The sequence below is a fragment of the Ambystoma mexicanum genome, chromosome 7p (assembly GCF_040938575.1).
Source record: "Ambystoma mexicanum isolate Mex_15411 chromosome 7p, UKY_AmexF1_1, whole genome shotgun sequence".
In the NCBI taxonomy this organism is placed as follows: Eukaryota; Metazoa; Chordata; class Amphibia; order Caudata; family Ambystomatidae; genus Ambystoma; species Ambystoma mexicanum.
The window spans coordinates 766939133-766961873 of record NC_090939.1 but is presented as its reverse complement, the minus strand read 5'-3'; positions in this window follow the sequence as shown (position 1 = coordinate 766961873).

Sequence of the window (22741 nt, the reverse complement as noted above, 5' to 3'; positions counted from 1 at the left end):
CAAGGTTGACCGTGTCGAAATCAGAGGAAAGATCAAGGAGGATGAGGACAGAAGAAATGCTGGAATCAAGGTTAGAGAGCAAATCTTCACAGGTGTTCAGGAGAGCAGTTTCCGTGACTCTGGCAGCTCTGAAGCCAGACTGAAGGCCATGGAGCACAACCAACAGATTCCGTGTGGAGACTAAGCTGGGAGATGGACAGCTTTTCCAACAGTTTGCCCAGGAAAGGGGTGATGGAGATTGGGCGATAGATTGCCAGGCAGGCAGGTTCAGCAGACAGCTTCTTGAGGAGTGAATGCATAAGGGAATGCTTAAGGGGAGAGAGGGGAACGTGCCAGTGGTGAAAGTGTGATTACAGAAATGGGCCAAATCTGGAGCGAGGGTGTGTGCATTAAAACACATATTTATAACGTTCTGCTAGTGCAGTGTGCGGCATATACCTTCAGCAGCACATTCGTGGGTATTGCACAAGCTTTATGATCTATGGCGGCCCAGAGTGTGGCGCGACCAGTGATTTGTTGCTGAGTTGGGGGGCCCCCCTCAGCATGGCTCGCAGGGGGGCCCCCACATTTTGTGTTACGCCACTGGTCTGGAGTGCTGCCCACAACAATTGAAAGAGGTTTAAGATTCATTGTTAACCTCCCAGTCATCATCACTTCTGTTTTACTTGTCACCCTGAGTGGAATGGGTATGCTCAGATGTGGGTCCTTAGCGTGCTGGGCCTAGAGACCCAAGAGACACTTCACTGAAAAAGCCAATGAGGTTTAAATATGCCTGTGGTTGCTTGTGATCTTGTATAGAAGTGATGAGACCTAGCAGTTGTGTTGGACTGCCCCTGTGGGAGTAGCACCAAGCTTGATTTGCATATTTATTTTGTATTTTCTCGTTTTTGTAATGGCTTGGTAGGCTGAAGAACAATGGTCTTGGGAGTGCCCAGTGCAATTGCTGGAGGTTTAAGATTAATTCTAAACCATCACCTCTTTTGTTTTTCTTTGTTACTCCAAGTACAGTGAGTATACCTCAACATGGTTTTCTTAGCCTAGTGGTTTTTAAACCCCGCTATACCTCACTGATGACCCTCACCGATGCCAACTCATGTCTGGGGTTGCTTATTGACTTGTGCTGGAGGTGTGTGGCCTAGAGGTTTGGCCCAGGATGCCCAGAGGAAGAGAACAAAACTGATTTGAATATTGTCTTTTGCCTGTCTGTAATGGCTTAGCCAGCTGAAGAACAATGGTCTGATGGGATGACCAGAGCAATTGCCACAGGATCACGACTCTGGGCCTCATTACGACCCTGGCGGAAAGGGTTAAACGGCACCGTAAAAGGTGACGCGCCGTTCAACCCGTTCCGCTACATTACGAGGTCCCCTTGCGGGACACGTTAAGCACGCCTGGAAAAACCAGGCGTGCTTACCGGGTCCTGCGAGGGGAAGAGGGAGCAAACAACGGGCCATCTCGTTATGGCCCATTGTTTGCTCCCTCTCCCATTCCCATTCAGCCCTATAGGGGCTGAAATGGGAATGGAGAAGGACCATGTCCGAGTCCTTGAGGGAGGAATTACCGGGCCATCCGAACTCGGAATGGCCCGGTAAGTCCGCATTCCAAGGACCCGGACACGGATGAGATTTCAGCGGCAGCCATGCCGCCAATAGCGGCATGGCTACCGGCCGAACTCGTAATGAGGGCCTCTTTCCAAACCTTCCGGCATACACTTCTTTGGTTTTACTTTGTCACCCCAAGTGTGACGGGTATGCCCAGACGCGGGTCCAGAGCACGTTGGGCCTAAATATGGAAGTTATTCATCACTGATGACACCAAACCATTTTCAGGATTTCTTAGGGCCTCATGTAGCAGGTATGTGACCTAGAGGTTCATGCTCAACTGTCCTTTGGGGGTGTGAACAAGCCTGATTTGTATATACTTTTTCTCATTTCTGTAATGCCTTGGCAGACTGAAGAAAAATGGTCTGCAAGTTTGCCAAGAGAAAATGCCAGAGGTTTCAGATTGTATTATAAACCTTCCAGTCATAAACCGTTTTGTTTTCTTTTGTCACCCCATGTGAGATGGGTATATCCAGCTGGGGTCCTGATCCAGCTGGGTTTAGAGACCCAAATTACACCTAACAAATGTTGCCCAATGTGTCTGAAACATGTCTGGGGTTACTTGTGGACTCATGAAGGGTTGCCTAGAGCTAATGCCTTAGGTTTATATTTTAAAATCTTCCAGCGATGACCTCTTTTGTTTTGCATTGCATTGTAATTATAACATTGCATTTATGGAATGTATAAGGTGTTTCGACCATCAAATTACTGACATTGGGGTAGTCCTGAATCATAAGCCATACAGAAGGTTAGTGATCATTTGAGCTGTTGGTAATAAGGAGATGATGGGACATAAACCAGGGATAGTGTACACACTTTCTTTCCCCACACATGCGCGATAACTCCACCACTATTTACTCACGCATGGGCAAACCATTTTGATTCCCTTTTTTTTGGTTGCCCGCCTCACCGACGCGACACCACGCATGCGCGGAACACGGTCAGCGACACAGCTCACTTCAGGAGCTCTCCCCAGTACGAGAAGGTAAGCATCCCGCCCTCTCTTCCGGGATGTTACAAGTATTAATACCATAGTGACTATTACAGTCTATCGATATCCCATCTAGGATACATTGTCTATATATTATAACACGAGACGTGTGTCCACGCACAGCTAACTACATAGTGCACCAGCCAATAATAGGCAAACAGTACCTTAATTTCTCACGTGCACAGTGTCAATTTTCATGACACAAATAGGATACTTGCATCTAACTCACGCTATGTCCTATATATTGCAGCAGATACCTCTCCTGCAACTCCAGAGAACAATCAAAACTTGGTCTGGCATACTCGGATTCGCCATTCCCTACGCACCACCCTGCCCTGAGACAAAACACTGTTGAAGACAGGTATGTCTGAGCCTAGCATCATGCTTTTTTACTTTTGTAGTTCCTTAGTCCATGGAACCCTTTTAAACAGTACATGTCCCCCTTTTTTCTTGTTCCCCATCCACAGCTTGGTCAGAGAAACACACACAAGACTACCCGATTTCACAGTCCTGAGGAAAGCTATAGAACAACCCACCATCTACATCTGCGTTGTTATATAGCTGGAAACACATCTAAGTGTCGACTCCTTCTCAGTGCATGAACAATAATATTGCATTTGATAATTTTTGTTGTATTAACGACTAAGTGTTGTTGACATTATATGCCGATACAATATAATGAATAATACAATTTGTGACAATGGACTTTTAGTTTGTCTATGTTTTTAAAAAAATTTTTGGGGTGTGTCCCAAATAAAAATTCTTAAGCACCCGTGAAAAATTGTTGTTGGGCTCTATTACAAAAAACACAAGTCTTACTAGCGTAGACTTAGTTTCATGTATGCTAGCGCGACACCTGTTAGTGTCTCAGAGGAAGAGGCAGCCAGAGTCCACCCCCCTCTCTTTGCAGTGGAAAATCCATCAAGCCACACCTACTTTCATTCAGTCAGTCACACTTTTATTTCAGGAGTCCTTTAGGAAACATAAAAGCAGAAACCCAAGAGATCACATCGTTCATAACAAAGGCAATGTCAATAAAAGCATTTACAGTATTACAAATTCATACAATGAATACAATCATTATTTGGATACAACAAAGCATGTAAACACCTTATATAGCTAGCTACTTGTCATGAGAAGAAAATGCATACATGTAATTAAATACAATGTTCAATAATTAATTTAATGCCAGTGGCTCCAATATTCAATGCTGTATGTAGATATTGTGTTAAAGCCCATGTTGCTTTCATTGTGTGTGCCCAAAGCAAAAAAAAGTGATGGCTTACACTAGCAAAATCCTGAAATATTCGTTTTAGTAGCATTTTCCAGCACCTTTATATTTTGGACAGACTAATAACAATTGCAACAGTGACTCCAAACATTCACTCTAAAAATGTGCATTGTTCTCAGTGATATGCTCAGAGATATTTGACCACCTTACAGCAAACTGGCTAGTGTTATTAAAATTCTGAGTGAAGTGGAATTTAGAAACCAGAGGCTGTCTCGAGGGAAATCCCCTATCCCAAGATCCGGAGGAGTCCCGAAATGTGACAAATGAATGCTTGTCTTAATCCATCTCCAAATGCAGGGAAAGGCACACGGAATACTGCAGTTTCAATGCATTCTCAACCCATTGCAGGCTGAAGTGAGGTTTTAAACTGATGTGACATCACAACCAAAAGTAACATTCCTGGGCTCTAGGTGAGATGGGATTGTGTGAACAGTATATACATGTGCACACCCTATGAGGAACAGATCATCTGATTGGTCTGGCCATATTGGGTAGCTCTGCATAGCGCCACCTACAGGAGGCCAGTGTGAGCCTTGTCAACTTGGTAAATTTAGCGACATGTGAGGAAAAATTATGGGTGGGGAGAATGGTCTCAGAGTACTGTCTTTTTCCCACTAATGCTACCACTTCTCTGACTCCTCTGTCCCTGAGCAAGGACATTACAGTCTCCAACTTCCTGCTATGTTACATGTTTACATCTTCTGTCTTCAGTTTGATGGGAAGAACACTTCCTGCCTCAGATGAATTGGCCTTGTTCCCCAGGTTCAGACAACATGTTTAGGGATCGTAAAATTGATTTTCTCTGCTTGCATTTGTGAAGGATTTAGCTCCCAGCCCTTGCGTGTGTTTTATGTTTTCTGCTGACTCGAACACACTCTCCCATGCCTATGGACCGCTTAAAAGCTCCTCCCCACTGGAGGGTGTCTTGTAGTCCAACACCTCGTCCTCCTCCCTCAGGTTGTAGAGCTCCTTCTGTATTTGTTCATGTTCCAGGTCATCTGCTCCTCTTCACCCAGCTCAGTTTCAGTGACTTCTTCTTCCTCCACTGTGCATCCAGTTCGAGGAATCCATCTATTTCTCTGTATTTCTGGGGCACCATCAAGGCTGGTGTGTTGAATTTCACTAGGGTACATTATTCTCCTCCATTTGGGTGGCACCTGCATGTGAGCTTCAAGCCCAATGGTGATCTCTGAATATTGCTGTGCCTCCACTGATGCCATGTACCCTCGAAATGTGTCTGTGCCCTCTATTCTCCCCAATATTTACTGAACCTTCATTCTGGCAACATGGTGATGTTATTCTTGACTGCATTCTGGACATAGGCCTTCCTTGCTTTCTACCCACGTGAGCGGCTTGGACTTCTTGCCACACTTTCATGTATTCTTCTTGCAATGATATATTCTTCTTGCCACTCATTGACATATTCATACTATTCTCTGTGTACCATCTCCACTGGAACTGTGAGTAGCACTTGTGCTATGCAGCCCTGCAGCCTTCAACCATTTCTGCTCTTGCAAACTCGTGTCCACATACAGATAGCTGGTATTTCTTGCAGTATTCAGGCAGTCCTTCCACCTCTCTTCTTCCACTCTTGAGGCACTGCAACTCCCATTGTGTTACAATTCCCTTGTCTGGGCCTTTCAGTATGTATTATATCAGATCATCTGCATTCAAGCAATCCTCTATCATTGTCCATGTCATTCATCGTAGTGTAGCCTGCTTGCTGTGGAACCGACACAGAAGTCTTATAGTTACTCATGGCCAGGGAAATGGGAGAGTTCAAGTGTCAGCCCTCCTTTGAAGCCTCCCTCCCCAAACAGGTCATATATACTTCGTTAGTTTTTTTTATCAACAATAAGTAAGGGGTAAAATCAGTGCTATTCGTTCAAGTGCACAATGTAGGTAAATAGATATTTCCTTGTCACACTCCTAGGAGGGGACAGAAGTAGTGACTGCAGAGTACAAAACAATCATAGACACAATATTTCCCTGCGGTGCAATTCCACAGGTTGCAAGTGTGTCATTTCCTAGCTAGCTATTATTTAAATGCTCAATACACAGCGGGTGACCCTTGCCACCACGAGCAGGGGAGGCCACTTAAGTGACACTACAGTACTCCTAATGAGATACATCATTCCATTGGTAATTTATTTTCCCTTCTCTTTTAATTGTTGCCACCCCCAAATTCACCCCCCAAGTTCTTTCTCTTGTCTCCATCCCCCTTTGTCATTTCATTGGAAACCATGTATATTACGAACTGCTCCATGCCCAAGAACCTCGAATCCAAGTACCAGGTAGTAGGATAGTAACTGAATGGGGACATTGTTAATAATATGAGGGAACAGAGTGGTTGGGGAGCACACAATCAGAGGGCTTTTCTTATGTCCCAGCCTGTGACATCTGGGCATCAGGCTGGTTCCCACAGGCCCTCGTGTCGATAGGCCTTCTTTCTTTGCTTGTGGGCTGTTGCTGGGTCATTCGCTGTGCACTCTTGTGATAGTTAGTTGACCATTCCATTGCACCTGAAACACAAAGAAAACTGGGTGAGTTTCTTGAAATGTATATACATTTTCTTTATTACATCCTATCGTTGCCTAAATACTTGCAACTACTTCATTTTATTTATCTATTCCTTTCATGTACTTCACATCTCACGTGCCTTCTACCAACCCCACTTCTACTCCAAATGTCACTTATTATGTCGGTGCTCTTATAAATTCTCTGGAGCATTTACTTTCACATTTTTTCCCTTGACCGCATGAGGGAAGCAAAGAACACAACAAAAACGACAACAATATAGTCCTTTTCCAGCTCTTGCCACTCCTGCTCTTCTTCTTCTGGGTACATCCTTGAGTTGAATTAATCTGTCCTGTAGAAACCAAATGGGGACAAATACATCCCAATGAAGTACTGGGCAGAATGTTACTCCCCTTTTAATGAGCCCCCTCTCTTCTGCTGCACATGGTGCCTTGGTCTTGCTGCTGTGTGGCTCCTTCATATGATGAGTTGTCAATTTCCTTGCTCTGGGTCAATGTGATGGTAATTTATTTCCAAGATGTCTTCCTTTTTCCCTTAATGCTGAACTTGTCTTTGGAATTGCTGTGTTTGTTGGCAGGCCTGCATGAGCCGTCTTTGTCTTGGCATTTTCACCTTGTCCATCTCTGTTGTGGCGTTCCTGCAAAACATAGCTGCTACATCCATAAACTGTATTGATGCTGAAACAAGCGCAGGTGATGGGTAAGTGCATGCAGGTGTGCGATATTTGTACACAAGTTTGCCTACCATCTCTGGCACATGCATTTCTGCTTCTTTTCCAACTACGGTTACGCATCTTATATAAATATAACATTTTAAATCCTGGAGAAAAAAAAATCATGTTTTCATACAGTTTAACCTATTTACATTGTGCATACTTCATAAAAAGGATACTTTTCTTCTTGTTGAGGACCACCTTCCAAGAGCCATGCTTCATCTGTGCCTCTTGTGCTGTACAAAAAGATGTTTTCACTGAAAACCTTTCTAGATCTCCTTCACCTTCTACCTGTTACTTACATGTGTCTCATTCTCCTCCCCTAGAGACCAATATGGGACCTCTGTCATTCCTTTCACCTCCCCCAGTACCTACCAGCCTTCTCTATCCACCTACCCTTCCCTTCCAAAAATGCCTACCTCCTCAAGCATTGCTCCTTCTATTTACATTGCTATTTTGCACCAGCAATTGCACATGAACGAATGTCATTCCTAAACCCATTGACATTTTCTGAGTCCATTAATAATATGCAAAATGTTGTATAACTTACCTTAATACGTTGCTTCTGTACTGGCAAGGGAAATTTTATTTTGCACTTTGTGCTTCCCTTTAAGCCCCACCCTTCCTGCCTTTAGCCTGTGTTCAGTTAAACACCTGATTTGCTTCACTCAATCTGTTATTATGCTCTTGTTGCTGTAATATTGTCTGGCATTGTTGCCCCCTTTCCCTCTCAACCAAAAAAGGAAATTTGACAGAACAACTCTGATAACACACTACTCTGGCCCCTCATAGTTGTGCACAATGCCCTTGCTTCCCACACCTCCAACCTGGTTCCCTTTAATGTGTGACCACTGTTTGTGCTATCAGCTCACATCATTATTAAGTTTGATATCAAATTCTCCCCTTCTCTGTTTTTACTTGATAGGTGAAACTTATGTTGAATACGCATTCAGTTGGAATGAGCATGCCCCAGCTATCAAATGGGTCCATCTGCCCTCTCATCAAGAGCTCTCTATTCTCCACTTCACCCCTCATTCTCATCTCGTGTGAGTGAAGTCACTCTGTCCCCCCTCATGATCGCACCTCTGGAGCTCGCTTGTAGCTGTTTGTCAATGTCTTCTTCCCTATGTGTGCCCTTCCTTCAAACTAACCCACTGTGAGTATCCATGATAGTCTTCCCCTTGGTTCCGCCAGTCCTATTGACTGTGTGTCTGTTTCAGGTGGAACTACTTCCTGTTCTAATGGTGCACTCCTTTGTCTCCTCTAGCCATAGAATGCTGACATAAATGGTGTAATAAATGTCATGCTCCCATAGAATGGGATCCCCACTCAAATGCTGTCATACCCCTTCTCTTGTGTGTGTTTCTGCATTTGCCTCGATGTCTGCAGTGGACATTGTTGTCTGTGATGTTTGTTCAGCTTGCGGCGCATGAGCCAGACACTGTATAATCTTGGGCCTACTGTTCATGTGGTTATGAACTGTACTGTGAATGCTGTGCCCCCCTCTGAAGTCTTGTCAAATATCCCTTCCCTTGTCTCTTTTTTTTTTCTTGCATGCTTGAAAAATATGTCCTAATCTTAAGGCCACATTCTCCCTCCTGTTATCATTCTGTGCACAGCTGAACTATGTGCGTTTTATATCTGAGGCTTCCTACTTTCCATAGTTATGTCTGCCTGTGTTATCACGGCCCTGTCTTGACCCTTAAAGCCATTCCGGCCTCACTACATGTGTGGGGAAACATTCCTTTGCAGCTCATCGTCCTGCAATGCATCTGGAACTCCCATTGCGATTCCTCTGCATAAATCACAGAGTGTTCCTCCTTTTCACTATGCCTGCCTGCCTTGTGGACTTCAAAGTGTCAGGTGCATTGCTAATAAAACCACTTGCAAGGTACGAAATAATACATACACAAAATATTCCCTAGTGTGTTCCTACACAGTGCCTGTATGAAAAGCACCATACACTCTGTGTTCTCTGCCCTCAAAAGCCAATATATAATTCTTTCATGTGCTCCTCGAACCAATTCAAGTGCCAATTCCCAGAGAATCTGCCACCTTCTAAGCACTGTAAATCCTATTCAGTAATCTCATAACTGTTGTCACAAACCCTACAAAGGGACAACAAAATGAATACTTTGAATGAAAATGCCAATATCTTGGGGGAACTCTAAATCCCCACAATATACAAAAACATAACAATACAAACATAACATGAATAGGCCACCTTCCTGTCTCCTAACAGGGCATTCCAAAAATCATGTGACCCTGAACCTACAGCATCGCTTTATAGATAAAATGTCTCAGCGAGACTTAACCAGAAAATGACCTTCTGTGATGTAAGGTTCCCTCTTTTGCTAACCAATATACCCAGGTATAACATTAAATAATCATGCATGAAATAAGATAGCTGCCTAATTCCATAGGGAACCCAATATATTTTTGGTCTTTTTTTTCAGGTTTTTTTTAAAGTTGTTATTTGATCTGCATGCCAAGCTGACTGCCCAAACTGACCACGTAACAAACACATAACCTTTACACCGAAACACAAAACCACTGACAAAAACATAGCTGTTCCCCAGTTCCCTCCCACCTGTATTTGTCAGATTTCTTGGCCAGGGTCGGATTGGCCCCTTGGCCTCTTGGCCCACGGCCGGGCCAAAATCATCACTGGGAAGTGGGGGCCAGTTTTGGCCACGCCTGGTCTGGTTTGAAAAAAAAATGTTTTTAAAAAAAGAATATTAAAAAAAACTGACTGTACTACATGCGATCATGGTGGCGCAAGCGGGTACGCGTATTCCAGGGATGCGCAGAGAGTTCTACGCGCGATCAGACTGGCACAAACGGGATACATGTATTCTGGGGGTGCGCAGGGAGTTCTACACGTGATCGGCCTGGTGCGAGCAGGGTATGCATATTCCGGGGGTGCGCAGGGAGTTCTACATGCGATCAGCCTGGCGCAAGCAGGGTACGCATATTACGGGTGTGCACAGGGAGTTCTACACGTGATCAGCCTGGCACAAGTGGGGTATGCATATTCCGGGGGTGCGTGGGGAGTTCTACATGCGATCGGCCTGGTGCGAGCAGGGTACGCATATTCCGGGGGTGCGCAGGGATTTCTACACATGATCGGCCTGGTGCGAGCAGGGTATGCGTATTCTGGGGTTGTGTGGGGAGTTCTAAACATGATCGTCCTGGCGTGAGCACGGTATACATATTCCGTGGGTGCACAGGGAGTTCTACATGCGATCGGCCTGGCCCGAGCGGGGTGCGTGTATTCTGGGGGTGCGCTGGGAGTTCTACACGTGATCAGCCTGGTGCGAGTGGGGTGTGCATATTCCGGGGGTGCGCGGGGAGTTCTACACGCTATCGGCCTGCCGCAAGCGGGGTACGCGTATTCCGGGCGTGCGCGAGGAGTTCTACATGTGATCGGCGTGGCGCAAGCGGGGTACCCGTATTCCAGGGGTACGTGTGGAGTTCTACATGTGATCGGCCTGGCGCGAGAGGGGTATGCATATTCCGGGAGTGCGCAGAGAATTCTACACACAATCGGCCTGGCGCGAGCAGGGTACGCATATTCTGGGGGTGCACGGGGAGTTCTACACGCGATCGGCCTGGCCTGAGTGGGGTATGTGTATTCTGGGGGTGTGCTGGGAGTTCTACACGCGATTGGCCTGGCACGAGTGGAGCACGTGTATTCTGGGGGTGCACGGGGAGTTCTACATGCAATCAGCCTGTTGTGAGTGGGGTACACATATTCTGGGGGTGCGCAGGGAGTTCTACATGCCATCGGCCTGGCGTGAGCGGGTTACACATATTCAGGGTGTGCGTGGGGAGTTCTACACATGATCGGCCTGGTGTGAGCAGGGTACGCGTATTCCGGGGATGCACAGGGAGTACTACATGCGATCAGGCTGGCGCGAGATCGATGCACATATTCTGGGGGTGCGCGGGGAGTTCTACACATGTTCTGTCTGGTGCGAGCGGGGTACCCATATTCTGCGGATGTGTGGGGAGTTCTACATGCGATCGGCCTGGCACGAGTGGAGTACGCATATTCTGGCGGTGCACAGGGAGTTCTACATGCGATCGGCCTGGCTCAAGTGGGGTACGTGTATTCCGGGGGTGCATGGGGAGTTCTACACGTGATCGGCCTGGTGCGAGCAGGGTACACGTATTCTGGGGATGCGTGGGGAGTTCTACGTGTGATTGGCCTGGCACAAGCGGGTTACACATATTCTGGGGGTGTGTGGGGAGTTCTACATGCGATCGGCCTGGCTCAAGTGGGGTACGTGTATTCCGGGGGTGCATGGGGAGTTCTACACGTGATCGGCCTTGTGAGAGCGGGATACATGTATTCCGGGAGTGCACAGAGAGTTCTACACACGATCGGGCTGGCGCGAGCACGGTGCACATATTCTGCGGGTGCGCGGGGAGTTCTACACGTGATCGGTCTGGCCCGAGTGGGGTACGTGTATTCTGGGGGTGCGCTAGGAGTTCTACATGCGATCAGCCTGGCACGTGTGGAGTCTGTGTATTCTAGGGATGCATGGGGAGTTCTACATGCGATCAGCCTGGCGCGAGTAGGGTACACGTATTCTGGAGGTGCGCAGGGAGTTCTACATGCGATCGGCCTGGCTCGAGCGGGTTACACGTATTCCGGCTGTGGTGGGGAGTTCTACACGTGATCGGCCTGGCGCGAGCGGGGTACGCATATTCCAGGGGTGCGCGGGGAGTACTACATGCGATCGGGCTGGCGCAAGCACGATGCGCATATTCCGGGGGTGCGCAGGGAGTTCTACACATGATCAGTCTGGTGCGAGCGGGGTACGCGTATTCCGGGGATGCATGGGGAGTTCTACGTGTGATCGGCCTGACGCAAGCGGGTTCCACATATTCTGGGGGTACGCAGGGAGTTCTACACGCAATCGGCCTGGCACGAGTGGAGTATGCATATTCCGGGGGTGCGCGGGGAGTTCTACATGCGATCGGCCTGGCACAAGTGGGGTACGCATATTCCGGGGGTGCGTGGGGAGTTCTACATGTGATCGGCCTGGCGCGAGCAGGGTATGCGTATTCTGGGGTGCGCGGGGAGTTCTACACGCAATCGTCCTGGCGTGTGCACGATACATGTGTTCTGTGGGTGCACAGGGTTTTCTACACATGATCAGCCTGGCCCGAGCAGGGTACGTGTATTGTGGGGGTGCGCTGGGAGTTCTACACGTGATCGGCCTGGCACAAGTGGAGTACGTGTAATCTGGGGGTGCGCTGGGAGTTCTACATGTGATCGGCCTGGCGCGAGCATAGTACGCGTATTCCAGGGGTGTGCGGTAAGTTCTACATGCGATCGGCCTGGTGCGAGCGGGTTACACGTATTCCAGGTGTGTGTGGGGAGTTCTACATGTGATCGGCCTGGTGCGAGCAGGGTACACGTATTCCAGGGGTGCACAGGGAATTCTACACGTGATCAGTTTGGTGCGAGTGGGGTACGTGTATTCCGGGAGTGCGCGGGGAGTTCTACACGCGACCAGCCTGGCATGAGCGGGTTACGCATATTCTGGGGGTGCGCGGGGAGTTCTACATGCGATCGGCCTGGCACGAGCGGGGTAAACGTATTCCGGGGGTGCGCTGGGAATTTGACACGCGATTTGGCAGTGTGGGCCCTCCCGGGTGTGGCCCTCCCCATAAACTGCAGGCAGTCCACACCACAGGGGACACACCTTCAACCCCGCCCCATGCCCTGCAGTTAGCCCATCACACCAGACCATGCCCCGCAGGCAAACCATCCACCCTCACCATGCCCCGCAGGTGGGCCACATGGCACCATTCACTTGGGAGCCCCACCCCTAGTGAGGGCAACCTTCCAGCAGGCCCTGACACATGTCCCCACCCCACCCCCAGTGATGGCAACCTCCCAGCAGGCCCTGACACATGTCCCCCACCCCACCCCACCCCCAGTGACGGCAACATGCCAGCAGGCCCCGACACATGTCCCCCCACCCCAATTAACAGGCACCTGCCAGCAGGCCCCGACACATATCCCCACCACACACCAAGTGATGGCAACCTGCCAGCAGGCCCCGACACATCTCCCCCTCCCCACCCCCTTTGATGGCAACCTGCCAGCAGGCCCTGACTCATGTCCCCTACACCACCCCCAGTGACGGCAACCTGCCAGCAGGCCCTGACACATGTCCCCCACCCGACCCCCAGTGATGGCAATCTGCCAGCAGGCCCTGGCTCTTGTCCCCCATCCCACCCGCAGTGACGGCAACCTGCCAGCAGGCCTGACTCATGTCCCCCCACCCAACATATCATCGCAATCCAGACCCATGACCCTTGTGGCCACCAAAATCCCACGCCACGCCACCCCAGTCCAAACACCCAACCAAGCGTTCCATCCACTCCACATTGAATTCCCCATGTCATGATAGAAACCAAATAACCAGCATGCCCAAGAATACATGTCAGTAAGACCCACACAATGGCGACACATGACTGAGAAAACCCACATTGTGACATGCACAAAATGAACGAGAGAAGACCACGCAAGTAAAGTAGAGAAAAAAATGGTATTAAATACTAAACTGAATGAATAAAATTAAAGCACACAAGAAGAAAAGAAATAATAGTCCGGATGTCCAAAATTGAGCAACAAAAATGAAGGCTGTAATCAATAAAATCCAAAGTAAAATAGCTCCAAAACGTCAGTCCATAAAACAAAATCCAAAGTTCCAAAAAAACCAAAGCTTTCCTCCATGGGTCAAAAGTTAAAGTTAATCCAGGTCCATAACTATATACAAATGAGCCCACCAATCCAAATGAAACCTAACCAAAAACCTACCTAATAAATAACTATTTACAAAAAGGCGGGGCATAGTCCATGCGTCCCAAAGAAAAATAAAAAAAAGGAATCCTACACCTACATAATTATTTACAAAGGCGGTGGGCTAGTCCGATTGGCTCACTCATTGATGTCCCGGGCCAGGGCATCATCAAACTCCACTTCAATGTCCCAAAGGCGTGCCTCTTCCCTGGCCCTGAGGTGTCGCAGGGATGCAGCCATCGCCTCCTCCAACTCCCTGCAAGTTGACTCGAGGCACTCAGCCCGCCTCAACGCCCGGTGCATGGAATTCTCTGCCCTGACCATTGTGAGCCGTGCCCTCTCCGCCCGCCGCCGCTCTGCGTCTATTTACCGGCCCAAACGCTGCCACACGGAATACACTCCCAATCCTGGGTCCTTCTGCCTGCCTGACAATGCCTGCCCCTGGGATGTTGATGGTCCCGAGCCATGAACGCTCCCACCCTGAGCCTGCTACTGCCGTGCATGTGCCCTGCTATTGATGCCTGCACGTCCTCCTCTTGCTGGGGTCCAGTTGGTGGTGTGGCCACCCCTGCTGGACCTCCGACTCCCGACTGTGGCAGGGATGTGTCCTCTACCAGCTGTACGCTGGCCCAGGGGCAGCTCCACAGGGGGCCCAGGTGATACTTGGACGGGAAGATGGCATGGAGGACGACTGGCACATAGGAGGTTCAGTTGAGGAGGGGGTCGCAAGAAGATCCAGCACACGGATGAACCCAGTGCCGAAGACCTGTCTTAGTAGGTCGACGCGGCCAAAGAGATATTCGAAATGATGTGCATTGTCCAGACGAGAACCCTGCTTGTCATCCCGAATACCACATTGGCGCAAAGCCACCCCAGCTAGGACAGGCTCATTCCGATCATGGATTGCAACGTCTGTAGGGAGAGGAAGGCCAGTTGTTGTATGTGCATCCCCTCCCTGAAAATGGGTCTGGACAGAGGCATCCTTGCTGGTGCTGGATGATGTAGTCACAGGATCGGGGACAGGATTACACAGAGGCACCTCCGCGGCAGCCTGTGCTGCCACCTGTCCCTGCCCCTGGACTGCACCACTAGCACCAGTGGAATCCCCACTTCCAGGCCCCATTTGTGGGACTTCGATGGACTCCTCCTCAACCAAACCCCCTACCAACCTGGATGACTCTGTGTCATCTTCCTCCATAGGCCCCTCTGTGGGCTCAGCTGCCCCTACTGCTGCCGAGGAGTCTACCTCCAAATTCTGCCTCTTGGACCTTCCCGCAGCAGCTGCGGCCATGGACGCGGCACCAGACTCCTCACTCCCGGAAGAGATCACTACCTGGAAGGCGAGCTGGGCCTTGCATCTCCGGCTGGTGGTGGGATCCCTACTGCTGTGCTCCACAGCACTGTCTCTGCCCTCTTCATCAGTCCACGCTGCAGACAGGGAGAGACAGAACACAGGCATCAGGGAACTGTACAATGATCTGATACACACATGACAGTTACACATGATTGGCAGTGTCAAACTTCACAGATGGCATCACACTCCCCAACACTCATATCATTTGAACCCACACACATGCACAAATTAACTCACAACAGCATGAACATCCAAAGATTGGCATGATGTCACAAGCAACATGGGAAGTGCCGAACACATGCACACACGCCACCAGACAGACATGCATTTGTACATCTCCACCACCTGCCACAGTGCAATCATCGGCAACTATGTCAAATCTGCCAATCAGGTTCCTACATGTATGTTTCACATGCATCCATGGCGTATCACAGTCACACACATGTCAAACACACGCACATGTACACCGTGCACGTACATGAAGGTGGAACCAGCATCCATGTGTCACACCCCAACTATGGCATAGTACATACACAGAAATACTAACATGTGTGCGTCTACACATGCAGTTATGCATCATGCTTTGTAACTCATACCCCATTGATGTGCATCACACATGACTGGACTCACATGCAGCACGGTCATGTCCCTGCACATACACATCCATACATGGGCCTTTCCAGACATATGTCCAAGCTGCACACTCCTGGCACACATCAACATACACTGCGTCCAATCAGTACGCATGGACACTTACCACTCGACTCCGAACGGTCTGCCTCTCGAGGACCAGAGGTGAAGTGCTGGGCGAATATGTTCCAGGACCCTCATCTGGTTGGTGGTAAGGTGGACCTGGCACCCCACTGCATCAGCTGCGTCCAAGAGGCACCGGGCCTCCCTGAGGGTCCTGGACCTGAAGTCCTCCCAGCGCTTATGAACATGTGGTAGGTTCCAGATTGCCACCCCCTCCGCGTTGATGGCAACCATGATGTCCATCCACATCCTCTTCTAGCCATCCTTGTCGGCGCTTGTTCTTCCGAAGAGGGCATCATAATGCAACACGACTTGCTCCACCAGGATGCCAATGTCTCCTGCAGTGAAGCTGGCAGCCCTCTGCCTCTCTGCTGGGGGGTCACTGGTCCAAGATGGATTTTGGCCCGACATGGTGACCCCCCAGGCTGGTGTGGGTGGGCAACTGTGTCCTGGTGCTGGGCTGTGGAGCATTGGAACTGCAGTTGGGAGTCTTCTGTTCCAGCAGGGGTGGTCACAGCAACTGGACCCCTGCAGATTGCTGACATGCAGGCACCAAATAGCAGGGTACGTGGCCAGCAGGCAGCAGCAAATGGCTCATGGGAGGCGGCTCGGGGCTCTGGGGGCAGGAAAATGGTCTTCTGTGTGTTGTCGCGTGGCCGTCTTGATACGGAGTGATTTGGCACGTTAAAAAACAGCACGTCAGCATACAATTCAAGGAAAGGCCCTTAGCCCTAAGTGCATAAGTGACGTGATGCGCGCGGGCGTTTCCCTCAGCACTGTTGCATAGTGAATCTGCACGTGCAAAAACAGCACATCAGCGTGTTAATGCGTGTAATTCGAGGAAAGGCCATTAGTAAGTTAGCGCGTAAATGAGGTGGCACGCATGGGCGTTTCTGTGGGCTAGAGTTAAAGTTCTGTGTAGGACTCCATTTCCTTGTATGTGCTTTTTGTGGAGAGCAAGCAGGTGATTATTGTACTTCTTGTCGGTTCACACGTGATTACTTCACAACAGTTGCAGTGCATACTCCTTGTTTACTGAGAAAGAGCTCAATTCTTCTTTTGGCGGGGTGTTGCCTACGTGCCCACGTGCGTCTTTTTCACGTTATTTTTCCAGGCAGACGGTGAGTCGCGCACTTATTTTTCCATGGTGGTTGCCCCCCCGTGTGTCGCGTACCCATTCAAAGGTCATTGTAATATGCTTATTTTTGTGTTTCTGGGTGCCACACCGTACTGCGGGTCTTTCATTTCATGCAAGTGGGCTACAGAGGGGTCGTGTGCACGTAAATTGTTTTTTTGGGGTGCCTGAACGTTGCATGACCCATCATCTACCCCCAGGGGTCACAGACAGCCTTACTAGAGCACAGGGGTATGTATTCCATCTAGTATTCTGCCCCTTCACCCCAATTGCCCAGGACAAATATTGACTACACCTCCCATTCGCACAAGAACAACAGTGCCATGGCTGCGAGGCGACCAAGTGCTAAGGGAGACAAAGGTGGCCGACCTCCAAGAGGTGTCCATGGTAGGGGACATGGCCGAGATGAGCAGGGTGGCCAGGGTGTCCAAGGTGGCAGTGGTGGGCAACGTGGGCAGGGTGGCCCAAGAGGCCAGTATGTCGAGTACCAATCAGGGACACCTATGCCCCCCCCAATGGGTTGGGGAGATGCAGCTGACACCATCCCAGCTCAGGCCCTGTTAACCCGGCCCAGATTGGTCACAGAACTGGCCTGGGATGACTCAGAGTTCGACTTCCGTGTCACAAGGTCAGAGCCACGTATGGCGATGAAAGTTGCTGTCACCAGGCCAAGTGGATCTGGGGCAGCAACGTCATCTGCGGCCCCACATAGCCAGGGTGAGGAGGCTGCAGGGGCAGCTGCAGGATAATCTACCCCGGCTCTGAGTCACCCAACTGGTACAGCGTTGGTCCCAGATCATCACACCAAGACATTTGTGCTGCTTGGTCCTGGCAACAGCACCCAGCAGCCAATGCCTGCAGTGAGACCTTTGGTCATCATGCCATTACCTGCTTCCAGTGGCCAGTCCATCTGCGCTTCAGCCCCTACCGACCAGAGCAGCGAAAGCCACTCAGGGTCCGCACCACATCTCAAGAGGAAGATGCATGCTCTTGTGGAACACGCTGGGACCCAAGACACGGCTTGCCCCTCCGGCATGCATCAAGGGAGCAAAGTGATGTGGAACTAGACGCACTTCTGGCTACGTGTCGGAACATGGCCGCGACATGCTGGTGACTGCAGGGTGCAAGACTACGACTGATCAACGTAGGGCCCACTGGCAGTGCATCACGGACCAGATTAGTTCCCTTGGATTTGTGAAGCGCACAGCTGATAATTGCTCAAAGCGGTGGAATTACCTCAAACGCCAAGCAAAAAACAAGCTGGCTTGCAATTATGCCTCTACTCTGGTGACTGGCAGTGGGTCTCCACCAGAGGAGGATGAAATCACTGAACATGAGGCAATCTCTGGATGGTTCATTGCAGAAGATCTGATCCAAGGCGTGGGAGACCTACCAGTTCTTGGGGCAATGTCCGGTGAGTGGTCATGCATGTGTGTCCAGACCATGTGTATGTTGCTTGGGTGATGTGTTCTGATTGAGTGCCAGGTCAGGCTATGTAGTCATGACTGCTAAATGTGACCCATGTGGTGCCTCCAAACCATACTCTGCCCTTGGGTTTGGGTTTCACAGTATCCCTACTCACTACATAAAACACTTTGCACATAATGACTGCACTTGACCTTCAACTGGCATCATGCCACAACATTCTTAATACTGTTTTTCTTTTCATTCTGCCTGATTGATGGTGTCATTTGCATGATAAACACACATTTTTGTGCCGTTCTGCCCCAAATTCACCACACTTCAGACATAGATTTCACCCCACAATGCCCCACATTTGTTAACTTTGTATGGAAATGATTTCATCAATCACGCTGATTGACTTTTGTGCACCTACACATGCACTTCACCCAATCACTTTGGAACCCTGCTTGATTGTTCAACATGACAATTGACTTGTGTCATGTCCAAGTGACCTACCATTTATGTATCCATGTGCCTCCCATCACTGTTTTAGTAAACACTGGCGTTGTTGAAGTGTGTGACACATGTGTGTTTTGTCACACTCTTTTGCATTTTATATTTCATGATGTGCATCTCACATGGATGGGGGGCAGTACTGATTTACTAAATTCTGGGTGTCCTTGTCAATTTTGCCATGGCTATGCTAAGTGCCATCTGTGTGCTAGCATGTGTCATGTTTGTGGATTGTCCATGCCACTCACAGGCTAATGTGTGATGCAGGTGCTATGCACCATGCAGCACATGTGTTGCTTTTTGATTTTGGAGTCCTCAGTGTCTGCTTTTAGGGACCCCTTCCAATTCATTGCCACTGCATGCATGCCAGAGTTAGTGTCAAGTGTGACATGTCTCATTAATGTATTCGATGTGTAGATTGTGACGCCTATGTTTGTTGGCTATGCTGTTCATGCCTGTCTTCATTACTTTTGTTTTATTTTTGTGCAGGTGATGACACACTAGATGCTGTTGAGGAGGAGGAGATGGTGCAGGGGCAGGAGTACTCAGAGCACCAACCAGACACCAGTGGAGGACATGGGGTGGTTGTGCAGGAAAATCCATTAGTCCTACAGACCATCCTGTCCACGGGTGTCTCTGGGTACACCTCCGATGACCTCTATGGCTCAGGTGCTGAATCAGACATTGAGACAAATGTCCCATCGCAGGTGAGTATTTCTGGCAGGGATGCTATTCTATCCAACGCACCTGCACTGGGGGTAGACCCCTCAATGGGCCATTCAGTGTTGGAATGTCCGCCTGTGGCAGTTACAGATGCAGGGCCACACTCCACTATATTTGCTCCTGTTCCTAGGCCAGCAGATCAAAGGAGGAATGCAGTTCTGCAGCCTCAGGCAGTGCCAGTATACCAAGGTGCACATCACCTTGGGCAAAACAGGTGTGGTGTCTGCCAACGCGGTGGCCGTGCGCCACCGGGGAATACGGTGTGGGAGAACTCCATGTATATTATTGCAGCACAACATGGTCATCGTGTGAGATGATGGTTCAGGCCATGAATAGGGTGGCCACTTCCATTCTCCCCCAAGAAATGCAGGTGGAGCTCCAGCAGCAGGCAACACAGTCCACGTGCTGCTCACACAGGGAGAACATGTTGACGTCCAACAGGGACCAACAGGCTGAACTGGAGACTCTGAGCACAGCCATATCTGCAGAGACACAGGCCCACAGGGATGCCCTAAGGGTAGAACACGGGTCCCTCAGAGATACTCTGGGTGCACTTGTGGTGTCCCAGAGTACAAGGTCAGAACAGTATCTGGAGCAGCTAGCACGCACAATCTCCGCTGAGCTCCAGGCAACCTGCGAGGAGATCCGAGCATCACATGAGGCCTTGCAGGCAGAAGTCCATGCTACCCGTGAGATGCTGCATGGGGATTGGCGGACCATCATCCTGCAGAACCATACCTATGAGACCTGCATGCTTGCTGCCATGGAGGAGCATGCCAGGGCTTTGCATGGTCTGCCTCCCATACCACGCACACCTTCTAATGTACCACTAGAGGGTGATGACAGCGACGGCAGTTCTCCCACTATCGGGTAGCCGGACAGGCCATGAGCCCATGGAGGTTTTTTTTTCTTCTTCTCAACATCCACGCATGTGGGTGTTGGGGTGCACCCTGTACCTCCTCCCTCCTGGGTGGTCTCCCTGGTTGACCCATGGCCATTTTTGATTTTTGATTTTTACCATTTTTCTTTTTCCATTTTCATTTTTCATTTTCAATAGTAATTTGTACATTTTCATTTTCCATTTTCATTTTTCTTTTTCTTTTTAATTTTTATTTTTTCATTTTCATTTTCTTTTTTCATTTTTACTTTGAATTTTCATTTTTCAGTTTTATTTTTTATTTATTTATTTTTTGTTGAAAATTATTTTGCTTCTATTGTACATTCATCTTACAGTGTGTTGCTTTGTGTGGCACCCGTAGGCATCCACTGTGTGTTCTGGCTGGGCCCATGCAGGCTTGTCCTGTGTTTGTGTTAGCAGCTTGGGGTCCTGACACATATGTCACTCCTGCTTCCCCTTGCAATGGGCTCGCAAGGGTGTCACCATGTGACAGTAACTTACACAGAGACATTGGGCTCCATCAGTTGTGTGGGCAGTCTGTAGTCCAAACTGTGTATACACCCCTAGTGGGGATAGCTGATGATTTCTCCACTGCATGGTTGATTTGTATATTGTATAACATACTGGACATTATGCATATTTACATATATATTCTTCATGTGTTAACTTGCCCCTGTCCATTGCAGATGCAGTTCATGTTGTATGCAGTAACCTGCCACATTTACCTACCAACAACACACTGGAGATTGAAGGGGTTGATGTGCTGCCTTTGTCAGGTTGTAACACTTGCACTATTGTCATTAGTTACTGTCATACATTGCCACTGTTTGGTCCTGTATTCATGTTTTCTCTTGCTGGTAAGTATTTGTTCATGGGTGCTGTTTATTTTTCTAAGGTTAGAGGGAATTGTCTCTGCCCTGTTTCAATTTATGACGGTGCACTTTGTGAGACTTGTGTGACGTGCTGTGCATTCATTTGGTTGTTGTGACATTGCATGCCATGCCATGGTGTAATGGCCATCTCAAATGGGGTTTGGGAGGGGTTGGGTGACATACCAGTATTTGGGTGTGCTATTTTGCAAGGGGGTAGTCCTTCATGAATGTGTGCCTTTTACTGACACAGCATTGCTTCTTTTTGAGTAACTAGGGATGTACACAATGTAGTACTTCCAGGTAAGCAATCACAGGGTGGTATGGTTGTGACAGTTCAATGTCCCTTTTGTTATCATCAATTGTCAGTTGGTTTGTGCCAGGCCTGTTTGCACTCCGCAGGGGTGGGATTTCATGTGAACAAATTTGCCACAAGCTGGGTATGGGCTGCCTCACCACATACCCTTTCCCCTCCCATGCGCAGGAGCCGTGCATGGGGTTGGGGATGTGGGGGCACCACCATGTCCACTGGCACGCCCTGCCGGGTTGCAACGTTGTGCAGGACACATGCTGCCACTATGATCCTGCACACTACTGGGGGCGCACATAGCAACTGGCCACCAGAGCGGTCAAGGGAGCGGAAACGTGACTTCACCTCTCCGAATGTGCGCTCCGCTATGCTGTGGGTTGCAAAATGGGCTGCGTTGTATCTTACCTCGGGTGGTGTGGTGGGGTTCCGTATTGGCATCGTCATGTAGGTTCAGAGGGTAGGCACTGTCGCCTGGGGAGGTGATAACGGTTGTCATTAGTTTGGTTTTGCCATTTGTCAGTGTGTGACATGCAGGCATGTGCAGAGACATTTGTACTCACCTATGAGCCATGTCTCGCCATGCCTCCCAGCTTCCAGGTCCCTTTTTGAGGGTGACATTCTGAATATGAAACTATCATGATTGGACCATGCATAGTTGGCATATACAGAGGTGATGATTCCCTTGGCATCACATACAACCTGCAAATTGATGGAATACCAGTGCTTGTGGTTTCAAAAGATGTGCTCACTGGCCCTAGGAGGACATAGATGGGTGAAATCAATGGCACCTAGCACTTTGGGGAAGTGTGCCACCCTGTAAAAGTCC